This window comes from Nomascus leucogenys, chromosome 17 (assembly GCF_006542625.1).
Source record: "Nomascus leucogenys isolate Asia chromosome 17, Asia_NLE_v1, whole genome shotgun sequence".
NCBI lineage: Eukaryota > Metazoa > Chordata > Mammalia > Primates > Hylobatidae > Nomascus > Nomascus leucogenys.
This window is the reverse complement of record NC_044397.1, coordinates 76,392,248-76,417,035: the sequence shown is the minus strand read 5'-3', so window position 1 is coordinate 76,417,035 and position 24,788 is coordinate 76,392,248. Positions and strand designations below refer to the sequence as shown.

General features: G+C 40.6%; 1 protein-coding gene and 1 long non-coding RNA gene across 3 annotated transcripts in view; one reads left to right on the top strand and one right to left on the bottom strand.

The window, feature by feature from the left end:
* The window catches only part of CREB5 (cAMP responsive element binding protein 5), a 415,524-nt gene that overhangs the window by 326,649 nt on the left and 64,087 nt on the right, over nucleotides 1-24,788 (top strand). The window lies entirely within an intron of this gene.
* Nucleotides 1,440-24,788, bottom strand: part of LOC115830907 — a 71,135-nt gene continuing 47,786 nt past the window's right edge. The window contains exon 2 of the long non-coding RNA XR_004026451.1: nucleotides 1,440-4,289. This is a non-coding gene — a long non-coding RNA (uncharacterized LOC115830907). The remainder of the gene's footprint in view (nucleotides 4,290-24,788) is intronic.

Genomic DNA, 24,788 nt, shown 5'->3' with positions numbered 1-24,788 from the left:
GACCTCACACAAAGCACTCTGTGCACTTATGTATATTATCTTCTTTAATTATCCCACTCTCCTATGAGGTGGGTGTCCTCATTTTTGTAGACAAATGAACTGATGTACAGGGGACAGTGCCCAGGATCATTTAGCCAGCAAGTGGCCAACCAAGGATTTGAACCCAGCTCTGGTTTCAAATCTCACATTCTTAGTAACCCTAGAGGACTAGCTGACCCTTCCATGCTGTCTTTGCTTTGGTTACCTTAAAGCAACATGGTGACTGGATCTCAGGAGGTGTGGATGCATGGAAGCAGTGACAATTAGCCAGCAAATATTTATTATCCATGTCAACTATGTACTTAGGCTCTTTCTCTCCTTTTTTTTTTTTTTTTTTTTAACAGTAGGCCCCTGGTGTTCCTTTGTGGGTTTTTCCTGGCCATGTTATGAATCCCTAGACCCATGCATGGAGCATATCATTTCCCTGAACCCAGGGCAACAAGTGGGGAACACAACCACATTGTAATCCTGACCCCAGATGGAGGGCCAGGCTGATCATCCTGTTCCCACCCAGACCTGTGGAGCAAATGCAGCTCAAATCTATACCCCAGTGGACACTCAAATCACTATAGGTCATGGAATTTGGGGGTCATTTTTTAATATTTGAAATCTTGAATGTTAAATTGGAAAATACCAAGTCTCTGTATCATTAACAATAATGTTAATAAGGACCACTAGCTCATATTTTAAGAACTAGGAAATGTTTTCATACCTTTCACACAGACAATAGGCTACCTTTTCAGGGAAACCACAGCTCTCAGTTGGAATTAAGAATAAAATTTTTTTGTTGTTGTTGTTCTTTTTAAGAAGCAAGGTGAGGCATTGATTGAAAACAAAAACAAGGAATCAGACTACCTAGCTTCAGATCTAGCTGCACCTCCGTTTCTTCACCCCTCTGTTCCTCATTTCCCCATTGACAAAATGGGGATAATTTTTAAAGATTGAATGAGATAACAGAGAAATCATTTAGCACATAGTAATTTCTCTCTCTCTCTCTCTCTCTCTCTGTGTTTGTGTATATATGTATATATATACATATGTTTATATATGTATATACATAGAAATATTTTTAACTCCTGTTTCAAAGGATACTTCTGTTGCTTTTACTGGTTTAATTCATATGGTTTAAAACATACTTGTTCAAGGTGCATAGTCTCAGGAAGGAGAAAACTGAGGCTAAGAGAGATTGAGTAACTTACTTTAGATCATTCAGCAAAGATATGGTAAAAATCAGTTCTAGCATTCATCTCCTAGCTTTGATTAATGGACTTAGTTACCATGTCCTTTGTAGAGACTTGGATAGAGAAACTCATGGGAGTTATACAGCTGTTATATTCAATAATTCACCAATTAATTAATTGAAATATGAAAAAGTAAATATGACTTTTAAGATTTTTTATAAATAGTTCAAAGTTTATTTTAGAAAACAGAGCTCAGTGCAGTATATTTTCAAATTTTAAACACATGTTATTGTTTTATGGTTTGTTAGTTCACAAGCTTATAAGTACACTTTATAACATTCAACCTTTTAATGTTAAAATATTAGGGCTAAAATTGCACAGAAGACTAAAGGCTCACCAAGAAATATATATTAAATTCCACCACCTAAAATAGATTTTTACTATGTCTGTGCAAATTACTTTGAATTATCCAAATATTTGGAATACGTCTAGCCCTGAGACTTAATTATCTAGGTACCCTAAAATGACATGAATTGTGCCATGCCAACTTTTGGCATTATTTTTTCCTAAACACCTAGGATAATTTTTGGTTTGCGAAAGAGTTTCCCTTATGCTTTGCAAGTGTACTTGGAATAAATGCTAGCAAAGGAGCAAGAACTACCCAGGCCCTTGGATGGATGTGGTTCGGTCTCCGGGACATGGTTCAGGAGGCTCTCTGCCAACACACCCTCTGGAACAACCGTACCCATGATAACAGAGTGTAAAAAAACCTGATTATTTTCAAATCTGATGAATGAGTTCAGCTGTTCGGTAGACCAGTATGGGGTATGTGAGAACATGGGATCACAGCAAAAACCATGTTTATCTCACTCCATCATTGCAGTGAACTTTATCTCCTGGGAATTTTCTTAAAGGGCAAGTCTGGACAAAGTCATGGCTTAATGACCAGAGAGTCTACAAGTGAGTTGTTCCTGTGTTCCAGTGAAGCAGAAGACAGGGCCTGAGCTTGTGAGGAAAGATAAGCTAAAGAACTGCATATGCTCCTTAGACAAAGATAATTTGTCATCACATCACCACCATTCATCTCTTAGTTCCTAGCTCACTGTTCCAACAGGTCTGTTTTGTAGATTTCTTATATATTAAAAAATGCCTCTAGCAGTCCACTGAGAAATCAGTTCATTCATTCATCCTTTTCCTCCCAAAATATTTATTGAGCACTTTTAAAATACCAGTATTACACTTGGTTCTCAGAGATACAATGGTAAATAAGCTATAACTTAAGACTCAAGAACTTACAGTCCAATAAAAAAATCAGGTAAATAAATAGAAAACTAAGTATGTTGTGATAAATATTATGATAAAGTCAAGTACAAGGTAAGCACCTAATCTACCTTCATACTGATGGCTGGGAGGTGTCTAGAGTGGTTCTTCAGCAGGACTTCTCAGATGAGTCAAGGTCCTGTGCTCTTCAATACAGTAGCCTAGTGGCTACATGTGGCTAGGTAAGTTTTAAATACATGAAGATAAAATAAAATTTAAAAATCAGTTATGAGTTCCACTATCCACATTTCAAGCACTCAATAACTACATGAAGTCAGAGGCTAGCGTATGGGCCCGCATAGATAAGGAACATTTCCATCATGTCTATTCAGTAGCGCTGGTCTCAGCAGATCTGAAAGGTGAGAGGGGAGGGGTTTTGGAGGGCGAATACAAAGAGTGAGCTGAAACCTGGAGACGCTAGGGAAAAACAGCATTAAATAATTGTTTTAAAATAACAAGTTATTTTTAAAAACATATGTATTTATTCAAGAAGCATTTATTATTTGTGCTAACAAGCTGCAGGTTTTTGCAAAGATGCTTAAACACAGTCTCAGCCTCTAAAGAACTTACATTTTTATGGGCAAGGTAGGGGTCATAAAATATTACCAAAAAAGCATACTCGAGTTTAGAGGACAGACTGGTTAGTTCAAGTGTGAAGCAGTGAGTGGGGAAAAGGAGAATTTGGAGGGAGGCTCAGGCTAGGCTTCATTCTTCCTGAAGTTGTTGTTTATGACTTGGGTCTTGATGAGCTGTAAGGATTCAGACAGGGCAGTGGCATTAAATTCCTTACCTTGGTTAAAAAAAGAAACATTCAAGTTTCACAAAGTTCTTACAGCTTTAGGGTCCAGCAAGCAACTGGGAAGCTGAGGCTCTCCCCACTGGCATATTCATTAATGTCTTTCTACTAGGACTGCCCCTTATACAATAGAGATCTCATTCGGCCGTGCCAACTTACACGGAATAGTCTCTCTTCTAAATGGTGTTCCGTGGATTAGTTTAGGGAAGCCTGAGCCAGATCTTGTTTGCATTAGGTGGCTGAAAAAAGGAATGGGGGTGGGGGTTTAAGGATTATGCAAATCACTGGCTGATATGTAGGTTGGAAACTGGAGACATGTGTGAAAGCAGCTTTTATGCACCAATAGGTGAGGGAACTAGGAAACAGTTCTAGGTGAACTATGGGGTAGCTAACTTAAGCAGATCGAATGAAATTGTCGGTAAACAACTATATAAATTTATGAATTTTGTTCTCTGAATTGTATAATTCAGGTCTTATGAAACTCATCCCTGGCCATTTATTCCCCGATTTCTTGGGAGCAGAATCTGTTCCATGACCACTTTCCCTTTCTGTTTGGTATTTTTCCTCTGCTGGGAGTGTCTGCAAAGTGCAAGTGAGGTCTTGCTTATCACAAAAGCCACTTGGTCCTCCATTTCTAGGGGTATGATGTTCTCTGTTGTTTGGGAAACACCAGTCTCAGAAATCCTTTTGAAGGAATCCTCCCCGTCATCCAGGAAGAGAAACATTGAAGAGAATGACAGAAAAGGATCTTCTTAGCAAAAAAATTATAGCCTGTGCTGAGAGGATAGTTGAGATCAGGTCTTTAGAAACTGTGTGACATGATGATGAGTGAAAAAAAGGAAAAAAAAGTTTTCCAGATCACTCTTTAAAACCTCCTCTGAAATGGGGTAACCAAGGTCTGCGTCATCGTTATTTTCTGGTAGAAAAATCCTTCTATTTAAACTCATGTAACTCTTTGAAAAATAAAAGGTGATTAGAAAGATGGCATGAATTGTTTGAAAGAAAAAGGAAATTTTATTTTTTTCATTGTTACTTGATATGTGACTTTAAAAATTTAATTAAATGTGGTTGGATATTTATTCAGGCAAAAAAAAATCAAAAAGGCATATTCTATCTGGATAATATGTTTTTAGTTTCTCAGGACCAATAATACATTATGAACATATTACCTGGCCATGCAGGGATTTTTTTTTTTTTTTTTTCACAAACTTGTTAAATTCACTGATTTCTACTTGACTGAAGGTTGTTGAGTTACCAAAAATGTTGTGGAATTGAGCACAGTTTAGGAGGTTTTACAATGCTTCCCCTGGAATTCCAAGGTGGATCTTCCACAAACACTTCCATTAAAAACAGGCCTCCATGCGCACTCATGGGTGGTGTTCCCAAAGTGTGTTTAAAAGTCAGTCATTCAGAACTCAAAACACAGTTTTCCTCACAAGAAATGTCAGAGATGGTTACTTTCCCAGGGCTGCCCACAAAAGCCTTTTATTCCATAATGTATCTGAAAGAGCCTCCCTCCATCTGTTGAGGGAAGAATGGAGTAGTACGGGACAGAAATCCACCCCGGCCACCCCCACCCTGCCATCCCTGAGGACACTTTTTATTTGCTGAGGCAGCCACCTGGACTTCAGGGAGAAAGAAAGGAAACACATCTCTCTCTGAGTGGATTCTGTCTCTGAAACCATCCCTGGAAGAGTCCTTTGTAGAGTGAATGTTTATCAGCCAAGATGTGTTTCTTTCCTTTGAGATAGCTCAATACCGACAATTAAGTATGTTTTGAACTTTCTCTTCTTTTATTACCATGATCTTCGTCATGACTGTTCTGCACCATTACTGGATTTCGAAACCAGAGGAATGATGATCATATGACAATCAAAATTAATATCCCTTGGATTCGTTGTTTAGCAAAGGCACAGATCTCCCACCAGCCAAGATATATCCATTTCATAGCCCTTAAACATAGCCATAATGTGGGCCAGGTGTGGTAGCTCACACCTGTAATCCCAGCACTTTGGGAGGCCAATGCAGGTGGATCATGAGGTCAGGAGTTCGAGACCAGCCTGGCCAACATGGTGAAACCCCGTCTCTACTAAAAATACAAAAATTAGCCAGGCGTGGTGGTGCGCGCCTGTAGTCCCAGCTACTCAGGAGGCAGAGGCAGAAGAATTGCTTGAACCCGGGAGGCAGAGGTTGCAGTGAGCAGAGATCATACCACTGCACTCCAGCCTGAGCGACAGAGTGAGATTCCCTCTCAAAAAAAAAAAAAAAAAAAAAAAAATCCGTAGTGTGGTGTTCTCACATTTGATTAACATATTGTGACTTTTTGATGTCTGAGTAATTGATTCTTATTACCATTGAAACCAGAGATGGGAGTGATGGAAATGACCTACAGAAGGATTAAATCTACCCACTGCAAGGGCTGAACTAATTGAAGCAATTCTATATGCTTACTTCATATTAGAAAACGAGCAAACCCGGCCGGGCGCGGTGGCTCATGCCTGTAATCCCAGCACTTTGGGAGGCCGAGGCGGGCAGATCATGAGGTCAGGAGATCCAGACCATCCTGGCTAACATGGTGAAACCCCGTCTCTACTAAAAATACAAAAAATTAGCTGGGCGTGGTGGCGGGTGCCTGTAGTCCCAGCTACTCGGGAGGCTGAGGCAGGAGAATGGCATGAACCCGGGAGATGGAGCTTGCAGTGAGCTGAGATCGCACCACTGCACTCCACCCTGGTCAACAGAGCAAGACTCTGTCTCAAAAAAAAAAAAAAGAAAAGAAAATGAGCAAACCCTTCATCTCTTCCTCATCATTACTAATACCAACATTGTCTGACATTTTTGTCCAACTAGAAATTGTATTCATGATTTCTTAAAACATAAGTTACTCACTAATCCTCATTCACCTCTCAGGATATACTTGGGAAATTTTCAAGTAGTATCACACACTGTTGCTTTTTCTTATTTTGCTTTTTTTTTTTTTCTGTTGAAATGGAGTTTCACTCTTGTTGCCCAAGGTGGAGTGCAATGGTGTGATCTCAGCTCCCTGCAGCCTCTACCTCCCAGATTCAAGCGATTCTCCTGCTTCAGACTCCTGAGTAGCTGGGATTACAGGTGCGCACCACCATGCCCAGCTAATTTTTTGTAATTTAGGAGAAACAGGGTTTCACCATGTTAGTCAGGCTGGTCTTGAACTCCTGACCTCAAGTGATCCGCCCGCCTCGGTCTCCCAAAGTGCTGGAATTACAGGCATGAGCCACCGTGCCCAGCTTATTTTGCTTTTACTAATCGAGTGTTGAGACTTGGATGACAGTGAAGGCCCGAAGGTGCTATAGCTCATTGTCCATGGTGATTCGAGGCTATTTTTTGCCAAAACACAGCAGGGAAGAAACCCAGGGAAGTGGACATTAGAAAACTTAGAAAATGATTTGTCTCTATCTGAGTGCAGTGGCTCACGCCTGTAATCCCTGCACTTTGGGAGGCTAAGATAGAAGGATTGCTTGAGGCCGGGAGTTTGAGACCAGAGTGGGCAACCTGGAGAAACCTCATCTCTACAAAAAATACAAAAATTAGCTGGATATAGTGGCGTGCACCTGTAGTCCCAGCTACTTGGGAGGCTGAGATGGGAGGATCATCTGAGACCAGGAAGTCAAGGCTGCAGTGAGCTGTGATTGCACCACTACACTCTAGCCTGGCATCAGAGTGAGACGCTGTTTCAAAAAATAAAAAAGAAAAAAAAAACTTAGGAAACTGTTTCTGTATTGGTTTGTTAGCGATATCCCAACAACATACCACAGACTGAGTAGCTTAAACCACAGAAATTCATTTCTCCAGTCTCAATTCTGGAGGGTGGAAGTCCAAGATCAAGGTGTCAGTGGGGTGATTCCTTCAGAGGGCTGTGCAGGGAAGAATCTTTCAGGCCTCTCTCCTCGGCTTGTAGATGGCCAACTTCCCCCTGTGTCCTTACCTGGTCTCTCTTCTCTGCTGTGTCTGTGTCCTAATCTCCTTTTCTTATGAGGACACCAGTCATATTAGATTAGGGCCCATCCATACGACCTCTCATTTTACCTTCATTACTTTTTTTTTTTTTTTTTTTTTTTTTTTGAGATGGAATCTTGCTTTGTTGCCAGGCTGGAATGCAGTGACGCAATCTCAGCTCACTGCAGCCTCCGCCTCCCAGGTTCAAGCGATTCTCGTGCCTCAGCCTCCCTAGTAGCTGGGATTACAGGTACACACCACCATGCCCTGCTAATTTTTGTATTTTTAGTAGAGACGGGGTTTCACTATGTTGGCCAGGGTGGTCTCGATCTCTTGACCTCAGGTGATCCACCCGCCTCGGCCTCCCAAAGTGCTGGGATTACAGGCATTAGCCACCATGCCTGGCCCCCTTTATTACCTCTTTAAATGCCCTGTCTCCAAATACAGTCACGTACTGAGGTCCCGGAGTTAGGATTTCAACATATGAATTTGAGGTGGGGCATGGGAGGAACAAAATTCAGCCCATAGCAGTTTCCTAAACTGAAGATTGCTTAAATATTAAAATCTTAAGCAAAATCCTAACCAGGATGCAATGATTTGCCTTTGCAAAATCAAATCTCGAATTCCAGTGGGAGTTCTCTGAGGATCTGTAAAGCCTAACTGTGTTGGGCTGGTCTTTCTCAGGAAGAGCTCTCCCTTGAGAATATTGTAGCTTGCAGACTGGTTCATTTCTGCAGCTGAAAGCAGGCAAGAGAGGTGCCCAGGGTACAAATATAGGAAAGAGCTTGCTCTTGGCTGTCTACATGCTGACAGTGTACTGTGCATTTGCACAATTCTGAGAGTGAATATCTCTTTAAATCTTGTGCCCTGGACATCTCTCTTGCTCCACCCTGGTCCTTGCACTTCTGTAGAGGAAGGCAAACAGTATTCATAAGTTGTAGTTGCTCTTTCAGTGACATTTTGGCAAACATCTAGTATTCAAGTGTTCTCAGAAGTTGACTGAAAGTGTGATTGTTAACACGGGCTGGGGGAAGGAATACGAAGGTGTCCTAAGTCATTTCCTTGTTAATAGTGACAGCCACTGAACCAGAATAGATTTTGAGTTCCTTGTGCCATATCTCTACATTTGTAACCCAATGTCATGCTTGCTTTTATTTGGCCACATTCTTAGCCTTGATGCTAGATGATGACCTAGCGGACAGCCCAGAATTTGGGAAGGAATTCCATGCCTTGATTTGTGAATCCATAGCCAGGCTCAGAATATGCTGAGGTCTTTGGCACTGTGTCTGTGATATGATCCTCTTAGAAGTGTCCAGCTCTATTCTGAGAACAGAGCAGGCGCAGATGCACCTCATCTCTGCCAGTGGCTGTGGCCGTGAACTTTAGAAACCCATTCTGCTATTACAGAGCAGAACCCCAAGACCTAGAGCAGATGATCCACACCTCTGGAGCATGCTGCTGTTCTAGCAACAGGCCGGAGCTGTCTAGTCAGGAGAGAGCTTTCCTTCTTACCCCTGGCAGTCATTGATCTGACCATGGAAGCAATGCTGTTTTCTTTCCAGAACTGGTGTAATTAGTGAGGCAGTGAATGTTGCTGTTTTCTAAGAGATCAGCTAGGACAACTAAGTCCCAGGCTTTCAGGATGAACATTTTAGTGCTCTGGCTCCCTGCTTTTGCCTAAGAACATGCACTTCTTCCAAGAGCCTGCTCAAGTCCTCCTGGAGGAAGTCCAGATCAATGCTTCTACTCACTGTCCTCAGCTCAGTGCCTTGACATGAATTTGCAGAGCCTGATGAAATATTTTCTCATTCTGAGGGGAAAATAAAAGCCACCTCTACCCTTCCATCTGACTATTCAAAATGTACCCTAGAATTTCCTTTAGAAGTTGATCTCTAAGGAGGTACAAAGCTTGTTTTGCAATGAGCCCCCCTTTTTAGTATTACGTGAAAGTTGCACCATTAATATTAGCAAAAATGAATTCTCTAGTGACATGGAGAGAAAGAAATTTTGGTTATAAGGTCAGTCTGCCTGTAACTTTCTCATTCTCTCACTGTATGTAGAGCAACAAGAAAAGTTATAAGTTCAACATGCATTAGCCTGTAGAGGCTCGTTTTAATACCACAAAGGCTACTTGCAGCTAAATTTTAATAATCTAAGGCCTTGCTGCTCAAAGTGGGGTCCCTTGACCCACAGCACCACCAGGGAGCCCTTTAGGAATGCAGAATCCCTGGCCCCACCTCAGACCTGCTTTTTAATAAGATTCTCAGATAGTTCGCAAGCACATTAAGTTGTGAGAAGCACTGTTTTAGGAACTAATGAACCTTAAGAGATTCTGTCCAAAGACAGGAAGATTTGAATTATCTTCTCTACCCAGAAGCTGATAATTAACTTTAGCAGTTGTTAGAGGCGATGGTTTCTTCCTATCAAGTCCTTTTGCAGATGGTCCCTCTCTTATCCATTCTGTTTGAGACCCCTTCAGTTTCTAATGAAGCTTAATTGATTAGCTCTATTTGTGAAAAGCTCAGGCCCTAATAAGCACACTCCCACTGGGTACACAACTAAATAGTTTATGAGGTAATTCGTATTTTAATGTCTTTCCTAATGAGCCCTTTCAGTAATGAAATCCCCCGAGAAAACGTTATTGGTTCCCAGACGTTTCTTAGGCTCCTGGGGCAGGAAGGCTGATGAAGGTGGAAACATGAGGCTCTAGAGTAGAAAACAGTTTTCAGTTCAAAACAAGGCAGATTCTTTTTTTCCCCCTCAAGAAATATTTCAAATATGGCTTTTTATACCTTCTTTTCTAAATCCTTATCTTCTCAATCATTTTCCACACTAGAAACAAGACTTTCTTTTTTTCCTGAGGCTGTCGTGGAATTCCTTTCCTCTGCAGTAAATAAATAATATGAGGGTTGCCAGTGTGTATGATCTTATACAAACAAGAAAGACAGATGGAGAGGGAAAAATACAGGGAGACAGAAATGCGTGCGCACACACTTGTGTGCAAATACACACACAGCACCTGCTTGGTGCCTCAGTGTTCTTTATAAGTCTGTATTTAAATCTTCTCAGCATCATCACTTCTGTAATGGTTGATAAATGTGTCAATCCCTCCTCATTAAGGGTGAAGCCAAAATGAGTCCCATAATGAGAAAGAAGCATTTAGAATAGCAAAGTGGCTGAGCAACAAGACAGTTATCTGTAGCATAGCAGAATTCTATCCAAAGGGAGTTACAGCAAATTCCCTTTAAGTGAGGAAGGAAGCTGTGTCACAGGGGTTTGCTGGCAGCTGTCTGGAACCTGCAGTGGTGAAGGGACTCACCTTCCTGCTCCAAGGCTGAGCAGAGAGTAGACACACACATTCTTGAGCCCTAATTTGAAGCCAGACAGCAGGCAAAGAAGACCAGTCCCAGCGTGTTTTTTTTCCAGTCTCTCCCTCTGAGAAAGCTTCAGACACCAGGCTGGGCTGGCCAGCCTGACACAGTGCCTGTCCTGTAAGTGATGGCGAAGTGTATCACTTTACCTAACACAAAGATCAAAGCCTCCCAGCATGTAATGGATGCTGAAAAACAGCCTTTGTTTACCAGTCTTGCCCTTTAACTTGTTAAGGGCGCCCCTCCCCTGAAGAAACACACTTTCTCAGCTGGATGCGAGAGAGGGAACAGAATTGTGGAAGATGTCCTTAACAGGCCCTTCTAGAATCACTGCTCACAGTGGTGTCTCCATTCCCATAGGAGGAAAGCCAGAACCACAGGCCAGGGTCAATGAACGTATTCCAGCTGGGCCTGTGGCTATGTGGCTGGCTGCAGATTTTGCTTTGTTACCTGATGGCTTTGGATAAGTAGGATAAAAAATAATGACTTAATAGGCCATGAGTTTTAATAACATGTCTGCAGGTCACTGGGAACAGGGACAGCATAGAGCTCATATGTAGTGTTTTGCTTTGTTTTCTTGACAAGCGAAATGAGTTGTCTTCATGGGTACTGTATGCAAATCTAAATCTCTACAAGTCAAATTTTGTGGTAAATTCTGTGATCTGTGGGTATCTCAGGATTTTATGAATGAGACAAGCAAATATATGCGTAGGACTTCTCTGAAATCCCAGTTATCACTCTAGCTGTCACCATGAGGAAGAACAATGTGTGGGCAAGGAAAAGCTCTTTGCTCAAAGCCGGAGCCAGCAATCTTGAGGACAGAGACAGCATTCAAAGTGTGATCCTGCTAAAACTAGAGAGAATGTGTCCAAGCCAAGGAGGTTGAATTACTAGAGCTCAGTGTTATGAAAAAAGAATCTCAGAGTTCTGGAGAAAATTCTTTAAATACCCAGGGCAGGCTTTGTGGAGGTACCTTCATCCTTGAGAAGTGAGACTTCAGTATCTATGGAACAAATGAAGCTAGAACTTGGCATCAGAGCATAGTGCTGAGCAAGGAAGCCTCTACTCAGATAGATTTGAGTTACCATGGCATGCCAGTGAGGAAAAGCAGCCTGCACAGGCCCCAGTGTGCAATGAGGATTTTAAGGTGGTTTGTAGGTCTTGGCCCTCCAGACAGTGAGTTTGCAAGCCTCTGTGAGATTCTGCCTGGAAAGGAATAAATGCAAGAGGGGAGGAAAATCCGAACGAAGTTTTTATTCTAGAGGGCTCTCCCAGTGTTGTAGCTGCTTTTGTGCAGGCACAAAGAAAGCAACCAAAGAGTGGGTGGCTGGGATTTATGTATTTGATTGTCTCACTTAACAATCAATGAGGCTTTAATATTCTTGAAAGTTCAGGCTCCTACTAAAACTGCTTTGAGCCAACTGCAACTTGGATTTGTAAGCAGAATTCAAGCCTGACCTTCTAAGGTGTATGCTCCAACCCCTTATTCTCTGAGTGTTTCAGCATCTGTGAAAGCAGAAGCCTCAACCCAGAGTGGTAATTTCAGCAACTTTTCCAAACAACATTCTGGGTGAGACAAGTCAGCTCCTTCCCATTTACTTATGAGTTAGTTAGTATTTAAATACAAGTCTCCAGGCCAGTGATTTATTTTAATAATATCTTAGCCCCTTGGCAGGCCCATGACTTCATGACTGCAGCAGTGGGGAAAGGGCACACCGCCCTGATGGATGTCTCAGTGCTGCATGTGGCTGATTTACAAGGCACTCCTCTGATCTGAGTCACTCTTACTTCCTCTGCTGCAAGCCTATTGAGTGGCACCCAGTGGTTGGAGCGCCTACTTGCTTAAAGTGACAGTTAAAAGAAGAGAGTGGGTTGAATACAAATAATGTGGATGAAATTATTATTGAACAAGAAATCACTGGATACTTCAAATTGTGAAGCAGTTGTATATTGGCCAAATAGGATCAGTTTCCATATGTTCATTGTCTATTGCATTTATTAAAACAAAAGGCTATAGATGCCGGTTTTAAATCAGTCATCTGCATTTTATAGGTCTCATTACAACAATGTCCATAATGATGGAGTCAGCTGATTTTTTCAAGACAATCTTTAAGGTTATTTTGTGTTTATTAGGTTGCTAGGGGTACCTAATACATCAGTACGAATAGAAGAAGTGTTTAATGCAGTTGCCAGATTTTTATGCAAGATAAATAGTTTTACATGTCTCAGAAGTAGAATCCAATTGGCCAAGAAGTTGGCCAAGAGCTGAAATTTGACATCATTCTTGGCAACTGATAGTTTTTTTTTTAACGTGCATAATATAAAAAGCTCACTATATCTTTTCTAGATATAATATTAGACTGCAAATATAACTTTTAACAATAAATCAATATATGTAAATGATAAAGTATGTTTCCTAACTGTTGGTCACAGCAATAGACAACATTTCAAATGGAAATATGCATTTTTTCTTTTTTCCTTTAGTATTTTTGAAATGAGAATATATGTAGCATATCTTTATATTGTAGAGCTCAGTGATACAACAAATACCTATGAGCCCAGCTCCCAGCCCCCAGCCCCAGAACCAGAGCATCACCAGTCATTTCTATCAGTGTGTTCCTTCCACATTCCATCCTGCCTCGCCCTTGGGGTCATCACTCTCCTGAAGTTGGGGCTCATCATCCTTTGGCATTTAAAAGGAGTTTTATCACAAATGTATGCGTATCTTAACAATAAACTGGTTAATCTTGCTTGTTTCTGAGCTTTATATGAAATGGCATATAGAATGGAGTTGTCTGGGCTTGCTTTTTCACTTAACATTATAAATTTCTGACAAGAAAATTTGTGGATCTCATTTTAAGGAAGAGAATAGCCCCATATACAAATCATTTTTAACCTCTACCATAGATATGTGATACACAAGAAATGTAAGAAATACATGTAGAAGCTTAATATGAAATATATAGTTCTTTTTTTATTAGACTCACAGATGCTTGCTGTTTCCATACTTATTGTATTTTAATTGGTAAAAGATGATTAAAACAAATGAATTAAGCCTTATTTTGATGTTTCTGCAATGTGGTAATTAAACCCAGAGAAGATATATTTTCTATGAAACTATTACACCTAATTAGCATGTAATAATTGTCAAATTAAATATATATTAAATACTCATTTTAAATGTGTAATTGAAGTGTCATGACATGAAATCTAATTTTTTTGGAATGAATTTATCAGGTAATGTAATTTCAGGTTGCCATCAGCCTTCAGAACTGTACTAAACATAGGCCTAATTACCCCTATGGAACCTTTCAATTGTCTGTCTGGTTGAGCACAGATTCTGAAAAATTTTAAGGTTAGAAATGAAATGTTTGATAATCTCATCAAGAATTAAATGCCGTATCCCTGGGTGAAAAGTTTCAGTTTAGATTCTCTAGGCTTCTGCCAAACAAATATCAAGGCAGTTTTTCCCTTTCCCCATTAACCAACAAACGAAGCCACTTGGTTGCTCACAAGCCTAGGAAGCGTCAGGAAGCACAAGATGACTGCACATGGGCTAGGGGGGAGGCGGGGTTGAGGGGGCGGGGGACACTGTGGAGAGGAAAGGCTTTCCTTCTTCTCTACACATCTTTATTAACTTAGATGCCACCCTAGCATTCAAAGAAGGCCACAGCTCTGCTGGAAGGGATTGCCACTATTATCATTTTGTCAAAAAAGAGAAACTGACACATTTGGAATTGGCATGTTGGCCACGTGAAGATCCAGTGGATTTTGTCTATAATGTGTTCTCAGATTTCAGCAAAGACAGATTAAATTCGCCATTTCAGAGCCTAGTGGTTTTCCACTCAGTCGTTGAGTTACTTGTGGTTTGCAAATATCTACGAGGATCCAGTGCCTTCCAGAGAGGGCTTGCCTCCCTAGTTATGTGGAATAGGCACATGTTGTTTTTTCTTTTACTTATTAATGTTGTAATTGTTTTATTTTTTAGCTTTTATCTTGAAATAATTTTAGACTAATGGAAAAGTCGCAAAAATGGTACAGAGAGTTCCGACACACACCAAGCTTCCTCTAATGTTAACATCTTATACAATCATAATATAATTACCAAAACCAGGAAATTAACATTGGTGCAATGTTATTAACTAAACTTCGGCCTTTATTCCTATTTCCCTATTTTTTTCACCAATGCCTTTTTTTCTGTTCCAGCACCCAGTGCCACATTGCATTTCGTTTTTATGTCTCCTTAGACTTCCAATCCATGACAATTTCTGAGTCTTCCTTTGTCTTTTATGATCTTGCCATTTCTTAAGAGTACCGGTCAGTTCTTTTGTGGGATATCCCCCAGTTTGTTTTTGGATGATGTTTTCTCATGATTAAATTGAAGTTATGCATATTTTGGAATACTTCGGAGGTGAGGTGATGTTGTACCCTTTTTGGTCTGTCATGTCAAGGGGTATATGATGATAAATCTTATCCCTGGTGATATTAACCCTGATCACCTGTTTAAGGTGGGATGTTCCAGTGTTCTCCACTCTCAAGTTCCTATCTTTCTCTTTGTAATTTTTTTTTTTTTTTGGAACAGAGTTTCACTCTTGTTGCCCAGGCTGGAGAGCAGTGGCAAGATCTCAGCCCACTGCAACCTCTGCCTCTCGGGTTCAAGTGATTCTCCTGCCTCAACCTCCCAAGTAGCCAGGATTACAGGTGCCCGCTACCACACCTAGCTAATTTTTATATTTTTAGTAGAGACAGGGTTTCACCATGTTGGCCAGGCTGTTCTCAAACTCCTGACCTCAAGTGGTCCACCTGCCTCAGCCTCCCAAAGTGCTGGGATTACAGGCATGAGCCACCGTGCTCAGCCTTCTCTTTGTAATTAATATTTATCTCAGAAGAATATTTTGAGACAAGCGAACACCCTAATTTAAGGAAAATCTTCACATGGAAGCCTGAACTTATGAAATAAGTACTGATGTATTTTCTTGCATTAACAAAGGAATTCTTCACTTTTCCAAAGGATTCACCCCAGGATTCAATTTTAAATAGCAATCTCTGTTCTAGTGCATTTAACATATGGCCTGTCTAATAAATGTTAACAGTTAACTTCTTGAGACAATGTTTACTACAATGGCCTCTTTTAGGACAATGTTTGTCTTCTCAAATAATCCATAAATATATTCTTATCCCCTTATATAATGAGAAAAAAACAGCAGAATTTCTCTTACCTGGTAGGTCACTGAAAGAAGAAATAGAGCTTAAATCTTCTACTCTTTATTCTTTTCTAAAGGGTTTTGTTTTGTTTTGTTTTTACTGTCAGAATTAGTGGGAAGGCCAGGAAAATACACATGTTTTGTGGAAATAAATTCTCAGAGATAATGTTCTATAACATAATACCAAAGTAGATGGGCTAAGAGGATATCAATTATATGCCATACACATGATTCCACTTACTGGAAAACAATTTAGCAAAATGTACCAAGCCTTGAATTCCACCTCAAAGAATCTGTCCTAAGAAAATAATCACAGACCCAAGCAGAGATTTATGTTCAAAGATATTTACTGCAGTGCTATTATAAAGTATTAAGGAAATGATTTGGGAAATTGGCAATAATCTAAATGCATAATAAATAGGAAATGGTGGGATTTTGTCCAACAATTCAATTCATGTTTTCAAAAACAAATGCCACAAAAACATGTTCAAGTGATCACAATAACATACTATGTAGAAAAAATAGAAATAATATTGTCATACAGTATGTCCCTAATCTCTCTCTCGTGCATGCATACACACACACACACACACACACACACACACAATTGGTAGAAATACTGATTAGAAATTTGTCTGTAGGTATTAGAATCATGACTGATATTTATTTTCTTTATGCTTTTTAGTTTTCCAATTATTGTGCTATAATCTTCTTATATTAACAACAGGAAGATATTTTTGAGAAAATTAGCAGTAATTCCATAGGTACCCTTTGGGGAGATAGATTCTTTGAAATACCTTTACGTTTCCTCTTTTTCAACCCTGTGTAGATTACAGCTTTGAAAGAAACTAAATGGCATGCACTTGTTGAATTTATTCCAAATATTTATGTGTATATGCATTCACACACACATTTATAGAGCCAGAATGAACTGCGTGATGAAGTGAAATGATTAAAATTTTTAAAATTAGATGTGCATTTGGAGAAAAAAATTCAATATCTAGCTTTTCCATGGTTGGCTTTCTAAATCTAAGTAGAAAATACATAGGACGTAAGGACTATGATGCGAGAAAGGATGAGAGAAGGCTAACCCTACCAAGGAATACAGTTTTTCAGAAAAAAAAAGAAGATCTTTTTTATATTATTCTTTTCAAGGTTAGTCTTTAAAATTAAACTCATTAAAAAAAAACCCTCCCTCAACCTCATCAAATTACAGAAAGCCAAATATCTAGCTTTCATTTTTAATCAAGCAGGCCTAAATATTCATGTTTATGTGCCTAAATGAAACTTTTGTATGCAGTGTTCCACTCCATCTGCATGAATAGTAGCATTGTGGCCGGGTGAGGTCACTGCAGAAGGGAGAGTGAGGTAAGAACACAGCTGAATCTACAGGCTTTCTGCAGTGTGGTGCACCAGCTCTTTCTTAAAGCCACAGAACTGCCATTCTCACACCAAAGGCCCTCGGTTTGTTTGTGCCGGGCTGCAGCCCCACTTGCCTGTGTGTAGTGATGGCACTGTGTGTCATGAATAATTCAAGTGTTCCAAAGGAGAGCCAGAACTGCAAGGAGTAGCATGTGGCCAGAACCTCAGCAGTGTATAATTTCTGCTTCTTTAAACATCCACGTTGGCCACCTGTTCTCAAAGGAAAAGATGGTACCTTCCGTTTCCTACTCCCCTGCCACAAGATCCACGAGGGATCACTGCTGTAGTTATGGGGACCCCACTGTGGTGTGCTTCCCTCCCAAGCAGTGGCAGGCTAAGTCACCAGAATATTGGTTAAAGATGCATGTCAGTTCATATTTTACCTACATTTCCTACTAACTTAGAGGAATAAGTTGGTTGCCAAGAGTATGCTGGAACGTAGCTCCCAGCCAACACAATCCTCATTAGAGCTGTGAGAACATGAAAAAACTTCACTTTTTTCCCCCCAATAAGCTCTCCAAACGTTTTACCTCCTGCTTTACAATAGAGAGGGATCCTTTATTCTCCAGTCAGCATCAGGCAGCATCCAATTTAAATAATAAGATATTTCCAAGATATGGGTGCCATGCCTTTGCTTGTATCTGCCTTGGAAGGTGCCGTGATACCAGGAATAACAACAGCTTTTAAAATCTTTCCTGGAAAACTTTCACACCTGAGGCCTGAGCATATAAACTCGCATTAAGTAAAAAGATAGCCCTCTCTGAACCAAAACTTCAAGAATGGGTAAGGTTGATTCTTTAAATTAACCAAATCCTATAGAGTTCATCTTGGGGATCAGTACTGGGGATAAATGAGAGCATAAGATTGGTTAGGATAGGCATTATGGGGGTTACATTGTCCCTTTGTAAGTTTATAGCCAAGAGGAAGTGCTTTAGAAGTTCAGGGAAGGACCTGCTACTGTATCTGGAAGACTTGGAGAAAATACTTTGTAAAGGAAGCAGAAAATGAGAGGTCACTGAAGGAGGAACAGGCTTGGGCATCTCCAGTTGAGAACAATAGTATAAAGAGAAGGGTATTGGTGCCATATTTATAACAGCTGCTGAAGATACAAACTCTGGACTAGATCAGTCGACTGACAGATGACCACCTCTCCCTGTTCAGGGATCATCAGTAGACCTGTTGAGTTGAGAGGTCAATTCCTATGAGAGAAGGGAGGTCCAGTTGGCAAGATACTTTGGGTCCCAGCCAGACCATGGAGGATCAGGAATGCCAGCCTAAGGAAATGGTCATTATCTTTTAGGCAATAGTGAGTCACTGGAGGATTAGGAGTAGGGAGGGACACGATGAAATCAGTTTTTTTGGAAGATAAATCTGGCAGTGATGCACAAGAAGCACATATCAACTAATAGTAATAAGAAAAAAACTCACTAAGCTAGGAATATTACAGTTCCACTCTAGGCAGTGTTAAACAATGATTAAACGATGAACCCTGTTCATTTCTGCTGATGGCTGCTGAACATTGATCCTGACAGCTGCTCGCTATGAAAAGAATGAAATGAATGCTGTGAACCAAGGACCCAATTATTACTCAGGTAGGCCCTAAAATCTGTAAGTGTTAGTGGCCGAAGAGTGTTTCTGAAGTGTTTCAGAGATCTTCAAGTTCATTCATTCATTCATTTAGATCAAACCTACTATGTGCTGGGTTCCATGATAGTCCCGGGGTAGGGGGGAGGGGCATAAAGAACAATAAAATATATTCTATCTTCTCAAGAAATTTATATTTGCTATAGATTTTTAAAAATACAGAACATAGGAAGGTACAGAAGCCCAGAATTTACAGCATATATAGCACTATTGTATGCAAACCCTCCTACCTCGGGGGATTTACCTATCTGCTGGAACTCATTCACAGGCCTGGCTGAGGTTCAGTGATGCTGTGGCCTATAGGAGAGAAGTGGAAGTGTCATGGAAGGCAAGTTGCAGCCAAATGAAGGGCTTGCCATCTCCCTTTTTCACTCAGCAAAAGTACATTGAGTGGCCGGGCGCGGTGGCTCACACCTGTAATCCCAGCACTTTGGGAGGCCGAGGCAGGCAGATCACCTGAGGTCGGGAGTTTGAGACCAGCCTGACCAACATGGAGAAACCCCATCTCTACTGAAAAAAAAAAAAAATACAAAATTAGCCAGGCATGGTGGCACATGCCTGTAATCTCAGCTACTAGGGAGGCTGAGGCAGGAGACTCGCTTGAACCTGGGAGGCAGAGGTTGCGGTGAGCCGAGATCGTGCCATTGCACTCTAGCCTGGGCAACAAGAGCAGAACTCCATATGCAAAAAAAAAAAAAAAAAAAAGTACATTAGGTCTAAGTAGCCCTTGCATTTCAGCAGGATGGAGTCCAGTTTATTTTTCACTTAGAAATCTTCAGAAGTGTGAAGTGTTCAATGAGGACTCAAAATATCGCTAACCACCATGACTACCACTGGTGCTCTCCAAAGCGGCCCTCTCCTCAAGCACCATATTGGTTATTAGTGTCAGCCACAATGATGTACTCTGAACTGGGCACATGCTTTAACTAATGTTCAGAGACACTTATTGGAAGTTGACAACAGCAGTTTTTGAGAGAGAGAGAGAGGCAGAGAGAGATCAACTGGCTATTTTTGCAGGGTGTTAAAATTGCTGGTTACAATTTGTTGGATGATCGATTGGTTCAGGCGCTCATCTTTCAAAGATTGTATAGTCAACAGTTAATAAGTAAATTTTGAGAATCTGCAACATATTGTTTATAGGTACCAAGTTAAACACAGTTACTGCCCATCATGTTGCATTATTGCCAGTTTTCAGTTACTCACCCTAATTTTTTAGCGTACTGTTACATAGTATTTCCCCTGAGCCAAGCACTGTTCTAAATGCTTTGTAAATAGTAACACAGTAAATTCTCGCAATCATCGTATATGAGACATCTACTAATACCATTCTTATTTTACAGAGGAGGAAACTGAGGCACAGAAAGAGTAAATGGTTTACCCAAAGTCACACAGTTAGTAAGTAGCAGAGCTGACATTTAAACCGAGCAGCCACACTCCTAGAGTTCATGCCTTTAACTACTATGCCACTATAACAATGGCAGCAACATGAGGAAAGGAACCTGTATAGAAGTAATAGTAGGGGCTGGGCACGGTGGCTCATACCTGTAATCCCAGCACTTTGGGAGGCTGAGGCGGGCGGATCACGAGGTCAGGAGATCGAGACCATCCTGATTAACACGGTGAAACCCCATCTCTACTAAGAATACAAAAAAATTAGCTAGGCGTGGTGGTGGGCGCCTGTAGTCCCAGCTACTCAGGAGGCTGAGGCAGGAGAATGGCGTGAACCCAGGGGCCAGAGCTTGCAGTGAGCCGAGATCACGCCACTGCACTGAGCCTGGGTGACAGAGCGAGACTCCGTCTCAAAAAAAAAAAAAAAAAAGTAATAGTATGAATTGCGGTAGTAGCGGTGGTGATGGTACAGGTGGAGCATCCCTTATCCTAAATGCTGGGGACCAGAAGTGTTTCAGATTTCAGATTTTTTCAGATTTTGGAGTATTTACATTACACTGGTTGAGCATCCCTAATCTGAAAAGTCAAAATCTGAAATCCTCCAGTGAGCATCTCCTTTGAGCATCACGGTGATGCTCAAAATGTTTCAGATGTTGGGCCATTTTGGATTTTGGATTTTGGATTTTTGGATTGGGGTGTTCGATCTGTAGTCCTAGTAGCAGTAGTATTACAGCAATGTAGTGCTATCGTAATAGCAGTCATTTTGTAGCAGTAGTGTAGACGCAGCAGCAGCAGCAGTGCAGAACATAGTAAGAGTGGTGGTAGTATTGTAGTCATATTGTCATGGTGCAGCAGTCGAAGCAGCCATCATTGTCTCTGTTGCCCTGGTTGTTGTACTCTCCTTTCAGACATGAAGATATTGAGGCTTAGGTAGACCTACTAACGAGTCAATGGCAGAACAGGATTTGTGCTCACAGGTATCTGAGTCCTTTGCTGCCTCTCAGGATGTTCACGTAAGAAGAAAATGGCTGTTCTGTAGCCTGCAGAAATTCCTGCTCAGCGGCTTGGCCATTGGTTTGGCAATGCTACCATACACTGTGGCACTTAGAAAGGTTTGTTGTCACTGTTGTTGTTGTTATCCTTGGCTGAGTCTATGTCATGTTCGAGCCACCAATTTGTTGGAAGTGTGAGGGCTGGTCTGTGAATAGAGGGAGGTCCGGTGGGGAAAGTCAGTCAAATTAGTTGTGACTGAGCTAGCTTGTCAATTTAGTGAGACAGATCAAACCATAGCCCCATGTAGACACCACCAGGGTCTGCACTACCAGTGAGTAGGTCACTGAGTCACGCCCTTGTGAAATCCCCCAGCCACTTAGAGCAGTAAAGATTGATTAAACATGTTTATATGCAATTTGAAAATGGTTCTTTCAGGAAACGTGTGGTTCTTTAAAGTCACTTTAACATGAGAGATTTTACTTTAGTTTATTTATATTCTAGCCAAAAAGAACCCGAAGTCGAGCACAAAGTCCCATGATGTATGGAGTCCTCTAGGAGAAATTGTCAGAGCTGGTTTATATATTTGTACTCTATCAATATGGCCTTTCACAGTTCCTAATTAGTTTTGTTAGTTGACTTACAGAAAAGTGTATTTAAAGTGAGACGTCAGTAATTCCACTGAGGGAATAGCATTAATGAAAAACACACAGTCAGGAGGCCAATGGAAGAGCAAGTTGTTCAGTCCTGAGCACCCCTAATTTGTATGGGGGTGATTAACTCAACTGCTTCTCTTGTTAGGAAACACTTTGGTAGAATCCCCTGGAGAATACTCAGGCAATGGATACATGTGTTTGTGTGTGTATACAGGTACAGTCATGCAGACACATATTTTTTGTTCAAAAAACAAGTAAATAAAGATTAATTGAGCTTTTGGAATACCTACCTGGTGTACTTCTGATAACATATATGCCACAGAGATTGTACTGGAAACTCAGCTGAGTTTGAGCTAAGATATGTTATATCATGTCAAGTAAAAAGGAAATAGCTCCAAAACAAAGAGAACAAGCAATAAAATATAAATTTACCCAATTTTGATGTTTACTTCTGCCAGCTATGTGAACTCTGAGTTTGGTTATTTATACTTACATGGGGCTTCTTAGAAAAATGTATTTGAAGAACGCTGCCTCAGAATTTCAATAGCCAGAGCAGATGTGCAGTGTTCTTTGTGGGTTTTACAGTAGATATGTGCAGTCTACCAGAAATTATAGATGCACAATTAGATTTTTACAATGTACACATTCATGCAGATCAAACTATGTTCCTTAAATGAGGGCTAGTTTTCTTTATTTCCTGCTGAGTTTACCAAGTGGAGCATTGGTTGCCAGCATTTCTGGCTAAGTAAGTTTGCTGCAAAACCATTCCCATTCATTTGTGCTCAGGCGAGGATGGAGGGTCACTTGCCTTTGTATAGAGAATGCAAAACAGGAAGGTCTCGTGTCATCACTCCAGCTTTTCTCTGCTGCCGCAGCTCTGGGCAGTGGGAACTGTTCGGAATTTACATACCACGCAACTTTTCAGAATGTGTGACATGCTCAGGTTTATGTTTGTCTGTGGTATGCCGTGGTTGTTTATTATGTGGAAGAAATGGAAAGCTTGCCAATTCACATCACTAATGTGAGTTTGACTAATGACATGGGCAGTAAATTAGAATTTAGCTTCTAACCACATACAAATAGGTCTCAGGCTGCTGGTTAATGCCATGATGTCAGTTCTGATGCCCCCTTCATTAGCTGATGTGCTTTTAAAGGTAGATGCCAAGAGAAAGAATTTGGTTTTGTTTTCCTAATGCACAAAACATGTTTTGAACAATAGAAATACTTCTCTATCAACAGTTTTCTGGCTTGTTGATTTCCCAACTCTGCTAATTATACCCTCTGAGTCTGTATTTCCAGGTCTTTATTAGAACACAACATTACCTACAGGAGAGTTGATTTCTAAATCAGATTGGGTTTCCACACACACCTCTTTCCTCTCCCGGGAGACTCAACTGGGTATCTACATGTGGCAGCAAAACCAGACCAACCAAATTATTCTACAGTTCTGATGCATCATGGCAGGTTAAGACAGTAGCCTAGCCAGTGGGGAAAGATGTTTACAAGGTCCCACTGATTATACCACCTTGAAGATCCCAGAGAATGATTCAGACCTGCCAGAGTTTTTTCTTCAACCAATGCTGCCTCCGCATGTTTGTGTTCATCTGATGGGCAGTCTTACCATAACTTATGTAGGGCATATATTATCATTTGTGGCTGTCTCTTTCTGAATCAGCATTTACCATGTTAGCAGACTGTTTTGCCACACACAAAAACCTATTTATTAGGAAATATTTCCCTCCAAAATATAGCATTGTCTTATGAATATGTGCCCATCCAGGGCAGGTCTGTGTCTAGAGACAAGAAGGAGTAATACAAGAATTGAATAAAAAAGAAGAAAAAGAAAGTAGTAAAGCCTACTTACGACTGGCTTTCATAGTAATATCTCTATGAGCCTACAGTTATTTTCTTGGCACAGAAGCAAATAGAAATGAAATTGTTGCGGAATCTAAGAGAGAAATTTGATTAGGTGTAATAATAGTGCTTTTCATTTTCAAAGCACTTTGGAAATGCTAACTAATTAATCTTCCATAATATTTCCAACTAGTAGGAGCATATATTCTTCTACTTGCACAAAGCGTAGCACATATAGGAGGCTCATGTTACAGGAAAACCCTTAGAGACTTTGCCTACATGCGCTTCCTCCTGCTATCCACACATTTAAACCAAAATGAATATTGTCAGGTAGAGAACTGACAAAGCACACAACAGTGTATGATTGACAGGGTTAGAAAGAGAGACAAAGAAAAGGAATTCAGATATCCAGAAATTCTAAATAAATGAGCATGTGCCCAATGATCCCAAGTTTAAGGGGAGAGTCAATTAAGGTGGAAAGACATATATTTTTATATGTAGTTGATCCTAGATGGGGTTCCACAGCTGCTGCTCACCAGTGATGGACACTTGGGTAAGATATTAATCCATCTGGACTTCACTTTCCTCAACTGTAAATTGCAGATGTTGGAGTGAAGGTCTCAAGATCCTTCTTGTTCCGAAATTCACAGGTTTCTGCTCAGGGCAAATGGCAAGTCAATAGACAAGGCTTCATTCCTGAGATGGGTCTCAGGGGAATGTTTTCTGAGGGGGCAACTTTTTAGCTACAGAGCAGGAACATGGCATAAATCCCCAACCAGTACATTTATCCAATTAGATTTAAACTCAAGCCTCAATTAAAGATTTCTCTTTCATGGCATCGTACCAATATCAGAAATGCAAATACTGTACGGGGCTTTTTTGGCTGGAGCAAGTCATATAGCTAACATTTTGTGACTGGGAGAGAGTCCAAATTCTTTCCTATGTGT